The sequence below is a fragment of the Lissotriton vulgaris genome, chromosome 11 (assembly GCF_964263255.1).
Source record: "Lissotriton vulgaris chromosome 11, aLisVul1.2, whole genome shotgun sequence".
NCBI lineage: Eukaryota > Metazoa > Chordata > Amphibia > Caudata > Salamandridae > Lissotriton > Lissotriton vulgaris.
Window position 1 is genome coordinate 186421099 of NC_141699.1, and position 17698 is coordinate 186438796.

At 42.8% G+C, this 17698-nt stretch overlaps 1 protein-coding gene across 1 annotated transcript in view; it reads left to right on the forward strand.

The window, feature by feature from the left end:
• The window catches only part of WSCD2 (WSC domain sialate O sulfotransferase 2), a 1087922-nt gene that overhangs the window by 615451 nt on the left and 454773 nt on the right, over positions 1-17698 (forward strand). The window lies entirely within an intron of this gene.

Sequence of the window (17698 nt, forward strand, 5' to 3'; positions counted from 1 at the left end):
CTGTTACATGCCCAGCGTCATTCCGACTTCCAGCCTTCTCAAAAAGAATCCGCAGTAAGTGGCTTCACATTTGCCAAGTGTTAGTGGAAATGCACTGAAGCAGCCCTCCGGAGCCTGTCACTCATACATCTTTAAGGCTTTTTATTAATCTGCCCTTCCACCAGAGTATTTTGTATGGAACAGAGCGTGCACTTTGCCTGGAGTAGAAATATGTTTTCCATTACAGTAAATGTCATCATTCAATCTGCTTTTTGTCCTGACCTTTCGACCACTGTGCTGTGATCATCTTCAAATGATGAAATAGCAGCAATGACAAACCAGCCGCCAAAATCAAACGGGAAACAGACAAATAACTTGTAGACCTAATGGACTCTTGCAAGACTCGCTCGAATGCAACCTCTGTAACGATACCACAAGCAAAACTTTCCGAGACGAATCTAATAAAGTGTGTAAGTGGAATGATGTACACCTGCATTTTCAGATCTGCCATCACAATGCTTGATTTACTCTCCGAAAACATTGCTTGTTGTGTCCTGGAGTGGCCGTACAAGGGCAGGAGTGACTTTCAAAATAAAACTTGTGAGTTTGTGGGTGTTCAAACAATGTTGTAACCCACATTCCCACTCTGGAGTGCAATCAGAGGTTAAAGGCATCATTTAAGGTTTGATTGACATGCTGGCAACCGATGAGGTGGCTGGTGGAGGCCAGCTCTAAAAAATCCAATAGTAATTTTAGATTCTGGTGTGAGTACATTTGATGACACTGCAGTGCCAGCTGGGCCACCACATCAGTGCAGCTCAGTATGTTTTTTTCAGAAGCAAACTGGAAAAGTGTGCATATTTAATTCTAAAAATAATATAATAATAATAATAATAATAAAAGGGATCTTATCGTGCGCAAACATAGCCCAATGGGCGTCAAGGCGCCTAATTCAAAATCCAGCTCATAAACATAGACCCTGCAGCTCAACCTGAATAAGCTCTCGAGAAGCACCACGTTTTCAGGGCCTTTTTGAACAGCGCTAGAGAGGGTAAGGTCTTCATCTCCATCGGCAGGGTGTTCCAAAGCTGTGGAGCAACGACGGAGAAGGCCCTGGCTCCCCATCTGGTGAGCTTAAAGCGAGGGACAACAAGTTGGAATAGTCCCGAAGAGCGCAAACACCTTGTGGGATGGTAGCGGGTAAGGAGGGAGCTGATAGCTCCTTTAGATCCATCCTCGAGTGCTCTATAGGTCAAACACAGAATTTTGAAATAAATTCTATGTTGAATAGGCAGCCAATGAAGGTCTCTCCTCGCAGCAGTAGCAGAGGAGGCCCTGGGAAGATCCAGGACGAAACGTGCAGCGGCATTCTGCACGATTTGCAGTCGATGTATGAGGCCCTTGTTGGACTCCATGTAGAGAGAGTTGCAATAATCCAACCTGGAGCCAACAAGGGCGACTGCAATCTGCTTGCGTGCTTGAAGAGACAGATAGCTGCGAATTCTATTGAGCGTCCTGATCACGCCCCAGCAGGTCGAGACAGTCCGATTCACCTGTAAGGACATCGAGAGCGAAGTATCGAACACTACACCCAGATTTCTGGCAGACTGAGAGGGAGTGGGGCAGATGCCAAGAGAGGGGGGCCACCACTCGCTCGACCAAATGTCTTGGTCCTTCCCAAAGACCAGGACCTCAGTCTTGTCGCCATTTAGCTTCAGGAAGTTGGTAACCATCCAATCTGCAACATATTGCATACAGGACCTGAAGCTAGAGGCAGATGTTGTGACAGAGGACTGAGTGAGTGAAACCATGATCTGGGTGTCGTCGGCGTATGATACCACCTCCATCCCCTGCGATCTTACTAGCCTAGCAAGGGGGGCCACGTTGATGTTGAACAGGGTCGGACTTAATGCCGACCCCTGTGGCACCCCACATTGCAAAGACTTAGCTGGGGAGAGGTGGTTGCCGAGCATCACTCTCTGTTCCCTATCAAGGAGAAAGGAGTTAAGGAGACTCAGGGCCGAGCCAGTGACACCTGCCTCCCTAAGCCGAGATGTTAAAATGGCAGGAGACAGAATGTCGAATGCGGCCGTGAGGTCCAATAGCACAAAAACAGTTGTTTGTCCAGCATCAACCTTGCGTCGGATGTTATCGACTACAGAGGTGAGAGCAGATTCTGTGCTGTGATGTTTTCGAAAACCATGCTGGGTAATATCAAGATACTCCGAAGCTTCAAGGAAAGAAGATAAATGGCGGTTCAGGTGTGCTTCTAGGATTTTAGCAGGTGCAGGGAGCAAAGAGATGGGTCTAAAATTTTTCAAGAGGCCAGGATCGAGTGAAGGCTTCTTGAGGAGCGGCTTCACAATGGCCTTCTTCCATATTGATGGAAAGGTGCCTTGATCAATAACCTTGTTCATTACCTCAAGTAGAGGAGGAAGGAGGCTGTTCCTACAATCTTTTAGCTTTTTGAGAGGCAGAGGATCAAGTGGAGAGGAGGATTTTGTCTTGTCTAGAAGAAGATTCAATCCCTCCAGAGATATAGAAGGAAAAACAGAAAGGAGGCTAGAAGGGGCAGTATCCAGTGCCTCAGAAGAGCTTATGCCTGGAGGAAGATTTTCAACCAAGGAGAGACGTTGTACTTCTAAGGAAGTATGAATATCAGAGATTTTTTTATGAAAAAAGTCTGCAATGTCGTCACAAAGACGTTGAGAGCTGACTACGGGATCTGGAAGTTGGAGGGAGCATAGAGAGTCAGCAATTTTAAAAAGCTCCCTAGAGGAAGTGAGTGAACTAGTAAGGTTGGAGAAGTACTCCTGCTTCTCCATTATCACTTTCTGCTTATACTCCCGTAGAGCAGACTTGTGAGCCTCCCTATCCATAGGATCCCAGGATTTCCTCCATCTCCTCTCACTACTTCTGCAGCCCTGTCTTAGTAGTCTAAGATGGTCCGAGAACCATGGCGCTGATGGTTTCCGCCGGGCTACATATCGCAGGGATGCAGGGGCAAGCTTTTCTACTGCATTAGTGATAGAATCCTGCAGAGATTGTGCTGCCTCATCTGCGTCTTTTAAGGAGAGAGCCTCTGGAGTAGGGACAAAAGGGGCAAAAGCCTCATCAGTGAGGTTTCTAAGATTTCTTCTAGAGACGAAAGGGGTAGTCCCTTTCTTAATAGAATGAGAAGTAGAAAAGGCTAAATGCAGAGGAACCGCAAAATGATCTGTCCACACCAACGGTAAAGGTGTGCCGCTGGAGAGTCTTAGATCATTAGAGAAAACCCCGTCAAGAATGTGACCTGCTATGTGAGTAGCATTGGTAACAAGCTGAATGAGATCACAAGCTCCGAGAGTTTCAACCAGTGATAAAGTGTCCTTAGAGTGGACCTCATCAAGATGGAAATTGAGGTCACCTAAGATGGTGAAGGAGGGCTTTCCGAAGTAGGGTTCAAGGATTCTCAACATGTCAGAGGCAAAATTAGCTCTGTGACCAGGCGGCCTGTAAATCAATATGCCCGTAAAAGAGACTGAGGGGGCACAATATCCCTTACACATAGGGTAGGGCAAAAACCGGTAAAGTATGTAGCTACTGTACAATTAGATTTCTCCACCACAGTGCTTGACATTTCCCTCTGGAAAAGTATTGGAAATAATATTAAAGTTTATTATTCTTTAAAAATGTATTCTAATAATTTAATATATAATATAAATGTATAATAATTCAAAATGAGAGTTATAAATAGTGAACTAATAAAATAAAAATGTAAATCATATTAGTATATCAAATATGTATTGTACATTAAGATACAATATGTTTCTTAATTTATGAAGATTTCCTAAATAAGAACTTAAAAAAATTCCAACATATTTATTTTTATTTCATATGTATTTATGACTAAACCTTGGGCATATGTGTGCAGATACCCCTGCCACTATGGTGGATATCTCTGCGTAGAAAAGATCCGGGAGGCAGAGGCGAAGGCCGCTTCCTGTGGATTACTAAATAGACTTTTTAGTATGTGAGTAGTACTACTGTAGTACTACTTCACATACTACTAAGTGCAGTTTGAGGAAATCGCCCTCGGAGTTTTCTCCCCTTCTAGGGTAGAACATTTTAAATGTGTTCGTCATCATAATCTTCATGCTTTGCGGGGCTATTGTGCCAAGACAAATCAACATTGAAATGACCACTCTTTGTAAGTTGAATATAGCAATGCCACGGACATCACTTCATTTATGTATTTATTTATTCATTTATTTATTTATTTTAAATTGTTGTATAGGACAGCTACACTTGGCGGTATTAGTGAGTTTGAAATAACTATACATTGAAGTTAGCACAAAACATTTAAGCACAAACAATTGCATGGTAGTTAAGTTATGTATAAGGGATGTCTGGGCTAATAAAGAGTTGGAAATATTAGCTGTAAGTCACAGGGTAGAAGGGGAGAGGATGAAACAGCATAGTCAGACTTGAAATGATAAATGGTGCTGTGACTAGGAGTTGGACCAAGGGGGTCTTGTGGCATCTGGCTCCCTGGCATGTTGTTTCCACTTTTGGAAACTTAAGTTGCCCACCAACCACTGAAAGAGGTGAACCATGGCTTGTCTAGTCATTAGGATAACTGACATATTCACCATCAATCCTGCCACTGCCCACCTTTGTATTTGCCCCTTAGAAGTGACAGTACCACATTTGTATCCAGAGTGGGACTGGGGAGAGATAACCCCCAAGCTGGGTGTCAGTGTGAGGGAAGGTGTTGGCCACAGTGCAAAAACATATTCCCCCAGACAAAATGAAAAATATATATATGTAATCATACCATTATTCCAGTTTCCACGGTAAACTCTTTCTAGGAGCACTTTGTGGTGTCCCACTTGAAAGGATGATAATCATTCAAATAATATTGAGACTGCTCTTGCCCCTGATATGAAGCCCTTATTAGTTGTTGCCGATGTGAACTGGAGCTGAGTTATATTCACTTTCCAGCTCATATTTATCTAGCATTGCTTCTAGCTCCAACATAATCTGTTGCTGATGTTGTACTACCTATTCTTATGAAAATGTGTCCTTAATAAAATCTTGTTTGGTTACATAAAATTTCCTTCTCATAATGAATGATAATTGTAACACTTTTTAGGGCCACTAAGGCTGCTTTTTATATTAATGTTTTGGCCAAGATAAGATTCTAGTCTACTCAGATTTCCCAGCCAAGCTAGAGACGTTGGTTACTGTGAAAGACTGCTAGGCTCCCTCAATAACCTCTCTCACATATATGCAAAAAAGGACGTAATCCTTTGCCTCTTGTCCTCAATTATGTGTTTTTTTCTTGTAGATTGATTCCTGATATTGCGAATAGATCCTCTCATGGTTGGGCTGTGTAAGGTTATAGTGAGTACACATTTTAGATCATTTAAAGAGCTCATATGCACTATCAGGACCGACTTTAGGACTGATGGTGCCCAGTGCAACAATCACTTTTTGCGCCCCCCACATCTCATGACCTCCTCCTCGGATTCTCTCCTTACCACCTGCAAAAGTGTTCGTCATCTCTCCTACCATAAGATATTGCTAAACACAGCACCCCCCTGAGATCACAGCGCCCCTCTCCACAGGTCATCACCCAGTGCGGCCGCACCAGTCACACTGCCCTAAACCCGACCCTGTGCACTAATTTCTTACTGGTTTATTAAATTTTAAAAAAATGAATGCTTGTGTAACCTGCTGGAAAAATGATGAATGCCCTAAAAATAATGTCCTCCCAACAGGTGACATCATAGAACCACTAAATTGTACCATTGAAAGGTCAATCCAAAATGTATAGAGATGTACAGTAAACAAAGTAAAAGGAACTGGGCAGGGTATTGTGCCATTTGCAGACCGATTTCCACTGGGAGGTTTACTGGGTGTATCCAGTGGAAATGTCTCCATTCTGTGTATTATAGTCTACCGATGGTTGTATAGTGCTTCGAAGCCTTTGGTGTGACTCTGTTGAAGGGAAGCAAGGATCACTTAATATTTATGCACTAAATAAGAACCTCTATAAATATGGTTGCTCCACTCTCACAGGCCTACCCAAGATCTCCATGGCACCCTTGAAAGCCTGCCTCAACGCCCCCACCAGATTTCTAACTGGCTCTAAGAAGTTTGACCACATCTCGCCCCACCTCAAAGCTCTGAACTGGCTTCCTCTTGAGGCCAGAATCCAATTCAAACTGGCTTGCATCACCCACAACGCTCTCTATTCCAAGTCCCCTGCTTTTCTGGCACAGAAACTTGTATTATCCGGATGAATCAGAAACTCCCGTTCCGCCAGAGCCCTTTTGCTCCAACCTGCACAATTCAAGAAAAAAAGAACATATAATCAGGCTTTCTCTGGAGCCGCCCCAAGAATATGGAACTCACTCCCACCTGCCATTAGAAGAATACTGTCCCTAGTCCAATTCAAAACGGAAACCAAATCTTTCCTAATTGACAAATTCCTCTCCTAAAGCTCACTCTACAATCACCCCCTCAACCTGACTTTACCTGACTTCACTGCACTATTCCTTGGATGTCCTCCTCTACGTTACCCACCCTGCACTATGAACAATCCTTCTGGGTGATGAGACTACTTTTCTAGTTTTTTGCATCGTTTTGCTCCTATCCCTTATAGTAATCAAATATTATGACTGTTTGGTTTACCATATACTGTTTCTATTTTTTTTCCCTTATCCCAGACTCTCCTCCCCCCTTTTGTTCTGAATCCCACCTGATACTACTGTAAAGCGCTCAGATACCCTCACGGGTCTGGTTCGCAATCTATAAAACACTAAATAAATACATTAAATTAAATAAAATTCCCTTGGACCTCTCTCACTGCAGCATGTCTAAAGAAAACCTTGTTGTGTCCTATTTCATGCTATCAACATATAAGCCAACTAAATGTTGATCTGCATTTGAACTTTACTTTCCCAATTTCAGATTAGTATTATGTGAAGTCTATACTACAGAAAGATAAATGAAGTCAAAATAGTTTGCAGAGGGTTGGTGAGATTCCCAACTTTACACCAGAAAATACATGCATACATGTCTTTATGGGGTTCTCCCATGCAAATCTACTTTCTATGCATGATTTCACCCATTTTTGTACATAACTTGTCAACTTTTTTCAGAGCACAGGAAGACTGAAAAGGTTCCAATGAAGTTGTGAGGCAAAAGCCTTTGTAACTTCGTGTACCACTATTTCATAATTTGTTGCTTCTCCTATAAATGGGTGGGGCTTATAGAATATGTCACAGGAATTGGAGTAACAGACCCTTCTTTTAGAATCAAAGTTCCACTTCTGCAGTTAAGAACTATCAGACTTCTAAATTGCCAGCAAATGTTTGTTTTTGCGTTCATCAATATGTTGAAAGGTTGTATTGAATGGTCAGTCACTTTGATTTCTTGTGCCTTACATTCTACAATACATTTGGTTAAGATGATGGGTGTCAATTAGAAGTTGTCAAGGTACCAGCAGACACGGTCCGTGGAGGGAGTTTCGGTGGGGCGGAGAGGCGGGGTGGGGGTGCTAAAAACCGGAGTATGGATAATTGAAGGTAAGTAAACAATTTAATAAATAAAACGCATTTCGTAGCGCACCCTGCATTACATTTTGCGAAGCAGGTTGCTCTACGATATTCGTTTTATTAAGTAGGAAGGTATTTGCACCAACAGAGTTACAAGCAACAGACCATGCGCATAGTGGTCTGACCATGAGACCAGATGAAGTGATAGAGGGCAGACTTTCATTCAAATTAACTTCATACTCTGTCCCTGCGAATGGGTGTATCCAAACTACCATTGTCATGATTCATCCCACTTTGATATCTACTGCTTGGAAAACAGCTCCCTGATACAGCAGGCTGGCATCCCCTCTCATTACTTACGGTCTGTACAACAAATCATGGCCCACATGGACAGATGTGATATGTAGAGGCTTGCGAACAATATGTCACAAATTGCAGACATGTGTGATAATTCATATATTCCCAAGATAAATCAAGGCTTAGCACACCCACTTTAAGTGGCATTAACTATTGAAGAATTATACTCACTTGTGACAGAGACATCCAGAGTAGTAAGTGTACTTACTATCCCACATGGTTGTAATTTTATGACTTTTTGATATTCACAAAACTAGTCAAGGGTACACCTGCATAACTGTGCTAGGTGCAGGATCCCATGTCATAGTAAAGTTTTATGAATTGTGGGGCTCATTATGATGGTCGGCGGATAGTCCGCCCGGCATCATAGTGGTGCTGGGACCACCCGTGTGATGTGCGGTGGTCCCACCAGTGCAATTAGGATGAGCCCGCCATAATGGACGGTGCGGCTGGCTGCAGCACCGTCCACAATGTTAAAATGCCATGTTGAGCATTTCCCTGCACTACGTGGAAGGCACTACCCGGTGCCTGCCACGGAGTGCAGAGAAATGCATTGGTAACCCCCTGTGCACACCCCCAACACAGAGGGGGCAGCAACAGGCCCTCCAATCCAGCCTCGCCTGTGTTTTCGCAGTGGGAAGACAGGCAATGCTGCCTGTGTTTTGGTTCCGCAAGGCGGGCGGAAAAGGACCGCCTTGCAGAACCGTGGTGGACGGACTTTCTGTCTGCCGGGGACACAGTGGGATCACCACCACCATTCCTAATTAGGCAGCGGGATTATCCTTGTGATGGCGGAAGGACTACCGCTGACGGCCCGGCTGTGGCGTTCCTTCCACCATCATAATGACCCCCTATGTTTTTGGTGTAGGCGCTGATATTGAGAATTTGAAGTTGTATGCATGGTACAATTTTGTCCTGCCAAAAATGCCAGTTATGTTTATGTAAAGGCACAATGGTTCCTCTATTATTCTTTAAGAGAAAATATTTTCCCTGTGCCCAAACCTCTAATCTCCTACTCAAACACATATGGGAGTGTTCTGTACCCTCTGACCTAAGACCTTGGCAGGAATATACCTTTAACCAGCTTTCAGAAGGGCTTCCCTTCATTAATTTTTGTACAATGTTTGACCTTCCCTAGTCTGTCCTGTAAATCATGGTGGTTTTGTAAAAATCAACAAATGCTGCATACTCACAGGGACCAACTTCTGGTAATTCAGGGGCCTTGGTTTTGTTTTGCCAAAAAGTAAATAGGGGGAAAAATGCTCACCCTATATGCGGAAAACCCTAAATGCAGTGTAAGACTTAAGTGCTTGTATTTTTGCCTTCTAACTTACAAAAAGTATCTATAAATAGATGCATGTTTTCCAAAAGGTGAGTAATACTTTGAAAACAATAATTTCCTGTAAACTTGTGCATTTCAAGCTCGTGCTTGGAGTGGAAAAAATTGTATGGAAAGTGTCAGCTCTTTTGGAGCTCTGGAAACCCGCACCATTAGTATGAAACGTAACATGATTTTGAAATAGTAGAAATAACATCCTCTTTGCTTCCCTAATATTGTAACGTGAAAACGATGTGGTGATCCATAAAGGGCTTTGCTCCATGAGGGAATACCCAGAGGTTCACCATTTTTGAGTCAAGCTCTATTTAAGTACAAGTTACTGATATTGTTTAAGGTACGAATGTGTTTGCCGTTTGCATATATTACATCTAATTACGCACTTTATGCAATTGTATTTTTTTTTTATTTTTCAATAAATTATTCATAAATGATTACCACTTTCTAAATTGCCACACTTCCTACAAACATTTTGAGCATATTGCTTGAATTTTTGATAATCCACTGAATTTTTGGCACAGCTTACACTATACTGTATTGGGTGCAGACCTTTGTGGAAAACCCTTAATTTACACAGTATGTGTGTCTGCCTGCTTGCAGGCAGGTCGCCCCCACACCGCCACTTGTCACCTGCTGACCCGCTCGCATTACCGATTCCTGTGCCCTTCTGCCGCCGTCTTCCCCCGCCCCCCACCACTCCCTACTCGGCCTTCCCGCCGCTGCCTCCTGTGGCCCCGCCCCCCAGCGCACCCATTGGACTCCCCGCTCCAGCCTTCTAGCTGCTCCTCCCTCCCAAGCCTCCTCATATGCAGGCCAAGTAGCGGTCGTGCAGCGGCCGAGCCGAAGGCGAGCCTAAGGCAAGCCTGTCTGCGCCCGTCCGTGCCTGAACCGCGCCCAGCGCCAGAAACCCTGGACACCGCGCACGCCACGACACCAGATTCCACTACGATGCCAGCACCCTCTGTGTGCTCAATGCCGGCCGAAACGACACCTGCTTCCAGGTCGCCCCAAAATGGACCCACAGACCCTTCTCCTGTCACACCTGCAGCTTCACCTGCGACAGAACCCCCAAACCTCCAAGGACTGGACCCAACCACCTCCGCTGCATACTCCTCAAGACCCGCTCCGCACGCAAATACGCCGCCGAGCTCTGGGATCTGATCGACACCTCCACCCCAGATGTGACCTTCCTGACCAAGACCTGGTGGAACGACTCCTCAGCGCCCGACATCGCCATAGCCATCCCGGCTACAAGATCATCCGCAGGGACTGGGCCAGCGGGATCGGAGGAGGAATAGCCATCATCCACAAATCAACCCTCAAAGTCGCCACCCACGCAGACGACACCCTCAACACCGCCGAACACCTGCACTTCCCGATACACACCGACCCCAACACCACCATCAGACAAACACTCAGACCCCCCTGGATCCTGGGCTCAGTTCAGCGACTCCAACGCGGACCTCGCCAGCACCCACGCACTCGCCTCGATGGACTACATCCTCCTCGGGGACCTGAACTTCCACCTCGAGAACAACCACAATGCCAACTTCACCACCCTGATCAACAACCTCGCCAACCTCAGCCTCAAACAACTCGTCACCACACCCACTCACACCGCTGGCCACACGCTTGACCCCATTTTCTCCACAGGCTCCCAAGTCGCCTTCAATCACACCACCGAACGCCACTGGACCGACCACAGCTGCATCCATTTCACCTTCAAGAAACCAACCACGCACAATCGCACCCAAGAGCTGCCTCGCCGCTACTGGAGCAAAGTCACCGGAGACCAGCTGCTCACCTCCCTCGCCAAGAACCCACCCACCGACCCCACTAACTCCGACGCCGCAATCCTCAACCTCAGACAGTGGATCGACGACTGCACCAACACCCTCGCCCCACTCAAGAAACCCCCCCCAACAGCCACACCAGCAAAAGAGCCACATGGTTCACCCACGAGCTCCCGGCCTCCTTCAAAGACCGCTTGGATACTAACGCACACAACAGCAAAGAGCTCTTTAGCATCATAAAGGAACTCTCCAACCCCAGCGCCAACCCCAACGACATCCCGCCCTCACAATAACTGTGCGACTCACTGGCCACCGCAAGATCACTGACATCCACGACAGCTTCAACACCACAAATGCCCTGACTACGCCCTAGACTCCACCTCCCCTGTGAACGCCACCAGCGCCAACCGCCTGACCTGGTCAAACGCAAATGATGACGAGACACGCAAGGTCATGAACTCCATCCACTCAGGATCTCCGTCTGACCCATGCCCACACCACATATTCAACAAAGCAGACGCAGCCATCGCTCCCAACAACAGAAGGTCATCAACATCTTCTTCAAAGAAGCGACATTCCCGGAAAGCTAGAAGCATGCCAAAATCAACGCCCTCCTCAAGAAGCCCAAAGCAGACCCCAAGGAACTCAAGAACTTCCGGCTCATCTACCTGCTCCCATTCCCAGCTAAAGTAATCGAGAAAATCGTCAACATGCAACTGACCCGCCACCTGGAAGACAACAACATCTTGGACCCGACCCAGTCCGGATTCAGATGTAACCACAGCACCGAGAGAGCCCTCATCGCCGCCACAGACGACATCAGGCGCCAACTAGACAACAGTGAAACATCAGCCCTCATCCTTCTAGACCTGTCAGCCACCTTCAACACGGTCTGCCATCACACTCTAAAGGCACGCCTCCTAGAAGGCGGAATCCAAGAGAAGGCCCTTGACTGGACCACGTCCTTCCTCACCGGCAGAACCCAGAACATCCGCCTCCCACCCTTCCGGGCCGAAGCCACCGACATCATCTGCGGCGTCCCCCAGGGCTCATCCCTCAGCCAGACGCTGTTCAACGTCTACATGGCCCCCTCGCACTAGTGGCCCGCTATCACGATCTCAACATCATCTCCTATGCCGATGACACCCAGCTCATCCTCTCCCTTACCCAGGACCCACACACTGCCAAAACCAACCTCCATGAAGGAATGAAGGCCGTCGCCGACTGGATGAGGAGCAACTGTCTGAAGCTGAACTCGGACAAGACGGAGGTCCTCATCCTCGGATCCACCCCCTCAGCCTGGGATGACTCCTGGTGGCCGACCACACTGAGAACAGCACCAACACCCACCGACCACACAAGCAATCTAGGATTCATCTTCGACTCCTCCCTCTCCATGTCTAAGCAGGTCAACGCTGTCTCCTCCTCCTGCTACACCACCCTCCGCATGCTCCGCAGGATCTATAAGTGGATCCTGATGGAAACAAGAAGAACGGTGACACAGGCCCTTGTCAGCAGCTGACTGGACTAGGGCAACGCACTCTATGCAGGAATCCAAGCCAAACATCTACGACGACTACAACGCATCCAAAACGCCTCCGCCCGACTGATCGTCAACATCTCCCGCCACAGCCACATCACCCCCCACCTGAGAAACCTACACTGGCTCCCCGTCGACAAGAGGATCACCTTCAAACTTCTCACCCACGCACACAAAGCACTCCACAACGCCGAAACAGGCTACCTGAACAGCAGACTCAGCTTCCACACCCCACCTGCCAGCTCCGCTCCGCCAGCCTCGCCCTCGCCGCTGTCCCTCACATCCAACAAACGACATCCGGCGGCAGATCCTTCTCCTACCTTGCCTCCAAGACCTGGAACACCCTCCCTACCCAAAAAAGGCAGACCCAAGACCTACTCACCTTCAGAAGACTCCTCAAGACCTGGCTTTTCGAGCTGTAGCAGCACCCCCCCCCCCTCCCTTCTGCGCCTTGGGACCCTCACGGGTAAGTAGCGCGCTCTACAGGTACTTTCATTGATTGATTGATTTTGTGTGTGTGTGTGTGAAGAAGAAGAAGAACACTGTTTAACATTTCATGAGACAGTTTTGTAAGCACTTTAAACAACATTTTACTGTAATTCAATGTAGATAGATAGATATGTTTATTTGCATAATTAATTAAAATCATTGCGATTTATACAAAAAGGACATGAAAACTTTCCACCTAATTTAAAAGTTCAAATTTAAAAAAAGGAAAAATGAGGAAGTTCATAGCTAACACAGCGGAGGTTCATGGGGGACATCTACTGGTAAAATTTAGTTTATCTTGATCATGAATTTTACAAATCGGCCGGCCATCTGAGTTGAGTCCCCCTTCATACACTCCTCTAGGGCTTCTTGGCATGTCCGCTCATTGAGACTTCTCCAGATGGGGCGCAACCAAAAAATTCAAAAGTGGAGTAGGATTCAACAGATGCACAAAACATGTAATACAGTTTCTTTCCCATTGCTGCAAAAACAACACTGAGAGGGCGTATCTGCCTTATACCTCCGTCCATACCAGTGGAAGCTTTTATTTTTACACAGGTATCAGTATAAAGAGCGATGAGGGCATTCAATAGAGACTGCAGGATGCCCTATTTGAACAATTTTTCCCAAAGCCTGGGACGGACAACGCTATCAAATGCCTTTTGAAAATCAATAAATCCCAAAAATAGCGATTTTCCCTTTGTTGCAAGAGTATCCTCAATCATGTGGGCTAAGCAGATAAGATTTTCCTCGACATGACAGCCCTTTTGGAATCCGATTTCTGTAAAAGGTACTTGTTTATGGTCTTCTGCCCTGCTGGTCAATTGGATTGAGTGGCTTGAATTATTGTAATTCAATTTAATGGTACTCAGGCTACCAACCTTGGGTGTTCAAGTACACATAGTAGATGTCAGCAGCATTTTTTAAGTCAATGAGCAATCCTGCAGGGTGCACAGTCAAAATATTGATTCCAAATTATTGACCAACATTAAAATCGAGTTAAAAATATTGAAGGTGAAGAATATCGAGGTCAAGTATATCGTTGGACAGAATATCGACCCTAAGGTAGGTAATATCGATTTTTTTTATATCGATGTAAGTAATATCGAAGTTAGTAATATCTATATCAATTATATCGATGTTACTAATTTCGATGTTACTAATATCGATATTTGTTTGTTGTTATGTATTTTATTATATATTTTATATGTATGTGTTATTTGTTTTTTGTTGTTATTTATTTGTTTTAAATTATATATGTACTATTTTTTATATATTAAAAATGTGATATTTAATTTAATTTTATGTTTTAGCACTGGAGCGGTTTGTGGGTTTATAGGGGAATAGGGTGGGAAGTAATTTAATTATAGTAAATTAATTATTCATTTTTTGTAATTGTAAATTAATTGTAATTCACTTTTGCGTTTAAGTTCTGTAGCGGGTTGTGGGTTTATAGGGGAATTGGGTGGGAAGTAATTTAATTGTAATTAAGCAATTATTTATTTTTAATTGATAATTATTTTATTTATAATTAAATATTAATTGGTAATCAATTATTTTAATTGCTAATTATTTTTTTAATTGGTAATTAAGGTTTGTTATTGGTAATTACATTTTTTAATTGGTAATTAAGGTTTGTTATTGGTAATTACATTTTTAATTGGTAATTATTTTTTTATTGGTAATTAAGGTTTTTATTTGGTAATTACTTTTTTTAAATAGTAATTACATTTTTTAATTGTTAATTACTTATTATTTGGAAATGAATTTTATGAATTGGTAAATATTTTTCATTAAAAATATTTTTTATTTAAAAAAAGAATTTTTGTTTACCATTTTTTAATTGTTAATCATTTTTTTATTTTTGTGTTCAATATTTATTATTTGGTAATTTATATTTCTTAAATAATATTTATTGGTATTTATTGTTAATTTATTGTTAATTAATTGTTCAATTGTAATTATGTTTTTAGCAATTATTAATGGGTATTTGCAAATGATGTAGAGTTATTTAAAAATAAAATTTTTAATTATTTTATTTACAACAACTATTTATAAGTATGTTATATTTTACCCCTACGCTATCCAACGTTTTCCTTACTGTTGCACTCTCTGGAATGGGAATAGTAATTTTCTACCCCTACGCTATCCAACGATTTCCCTACTGTTGCACTCTCTGGAATTGGAATAGTAATTTGTACCTCTACGCTATCCAACGTTTTCCCTACTTTTGCACTATCTGGAGTAGGAATAGTAATTTTTACCCACCCGCTATCCAACACTTTCCCTACTGTTGTACTTTCTGGAGTTGGAATAGTAATTTTTACCCCTACGCTATCCAATGTTTTCCCTACTGTTGCACTGTTTGGAGTTGGAATAGTAAGTTTTTACCCCTAGGCTATCTAATGTTTTCTCTACTGCTGCACACTCTGGAGTTGGAATAGTAATTTTTACCTCTATGATATCCAACGTTTTTCCTACTGTTGCACTGTTTGGAGTTGGAATAGTAAGTTTTTACCCCTACACCATCTAATGTTTTCTCTACTGTTGCACGCTTTGGAGTTGGAATAGTAATTTTTACCTCTACGCTATCCAACGTTTTCTCTACTGTTGCACTGTTTGGAGTGGGAATAGTAATTTTTATCCCTACGCTATCCAACGCTTTCCCTACTGTTGCACTCTCTGGAGTTGGAATAGTAATTCTTACCCCTACGCTATCCAACGTTTTTTCTACTGTTGCACTCTCTGGAGTGAGAATAGTAATTTTTACCCCTACGCTATCCAATGCTTTCCCTACTGTTGTACTCTCTGGAGTTGGAATAGTAATTTTTACCCCTTCGCTATCCAATGTTTTCCCTACTGTTGCACTCTCTGGAGTTGGTATAGTAATTTTTACCCCTATGCAATCCAATGTTTCCCTACTGTTGCAATCTCTGGACTTGGAATAGTAATTTTTACCTCTACGCTTATACAACGGTTTCTCTACTATTGTGCTCTCTGGAGTGGGAATGGTAATTTTAAGTTCTATGCTATCCAACATTTTTATTGATGTATGTTTTTTTACTTATGGATTTTGAATAGTATTTTCATTTATGTCGTTATTTATTTATTTTTTTATAAATTTAGATAATGTAGTATATAATTAATTTTAAAAATATTAAAGGTATATATTTTTTTTTAATGTATTAAACATAATTCTTTACTTTTTATTTATGTTTATGTTTGTAAATGTATTTGTAATTTATAATATTTTTTATTAATTTATAAATTATTACAATAATTATTACAACTTATTTTTAAGTGCGTATATATTATATATTTTCTGTATATATTTGCTTAATTTATTATTATATATGTATTTATTAATTTTAAACATTATTAGATATTTGTAACTGTTTATTTTATTTATTAGTGTTATTTACTTTATTTTACATTTATATTTTTACAGAAAAAAAAATCGATATTTTTATCATCGATATTTTTAACATCTATATTTTTTTGTGATATTTTTGTACTTACCATGTTGTAGATAGGATGTCGATATTCTTGCCTTCGATATTTCTGCATCTATATTCCTGTAGGTCGATATTTGTAATGCCGATATTTTGTCAGTGATTCATCCTGCAGGCATGCCATGCTCTACTCTAACTCTCTCCTTTATTTGTTTAGTATTAATTCAAAAATGGCTGGTTTTTAAGGTACGCATGTGTTAAATACAGGAAGCCGACTAAGGGCCTGATTTTGAATTTAGAGGACATGGTACTCGATCGTCCAACAAATTGGACTACCCTGTCTGCTAAACCTAAGGCCCGCCCACCTCATTTTGAAGTGGGAAGTTCTTATTTTTTCCAGCAATGTAGCTCCTGCTGGATCCTTTGACAGAAAGCGTCCTCTAATGGCCTGAAAGAGTAGGGGCCATCAGTAACAGGACATTACACAGCCTGCCCTATTTGGGATGAACGTTGTTGTGTTTTTTTCTGTCCATCACTGCCAGGAAAAACCTGGTGGTGGGAATATAAGAAAAAACAATAATGCCCCGCACACTCTGGGGAAAGTGTGGGGGGTGTTAGTTTTTTATTTTTAAAAAAAAGCTCATTTGTTGTATTTCCGAAACATATTCGTGCTTTGGGAATTTGTTTCTGAAAAACAAAAAACTGGTTGCTCCTTTCAATGTACAAAGTTGACCACTGAGCTGGTGGTCATCTCTAAATTTGACAGATAGTAGTCCATTGGGACTGGGGTGATAATGCGGATGTTATACTGTCCGCCACAACCTAAACCAGGCCTTTAGAAAGTAATTTGGAATATTCACAAATCGTACATATTCAAATCAGTGTCCATCTATCTTCAACTTAGATAATTAAATGGCATGAATTATCATTCACAAATGTATCTCATAAAACATGAATTTACAGTTGTCAACTGATTTACTAACACATGCTGATGCAGTATTATATGAGAAAATAACATTTGCACCCACTACTCAAGGTTGGTTGGGGAGTTGGTATCGCAGGAGGGAAAACCATGGCCGTTTACCAAATTCGGACAAATGCATGAGTTTGTGTGTGTGCCAAAATCTCGAATCCACAGTCCCTCTCTTTATTCATCAGAGATTTAATCCAAAAATTGCACTCATAGAGTTGTATTCCGAGGGGTCGTG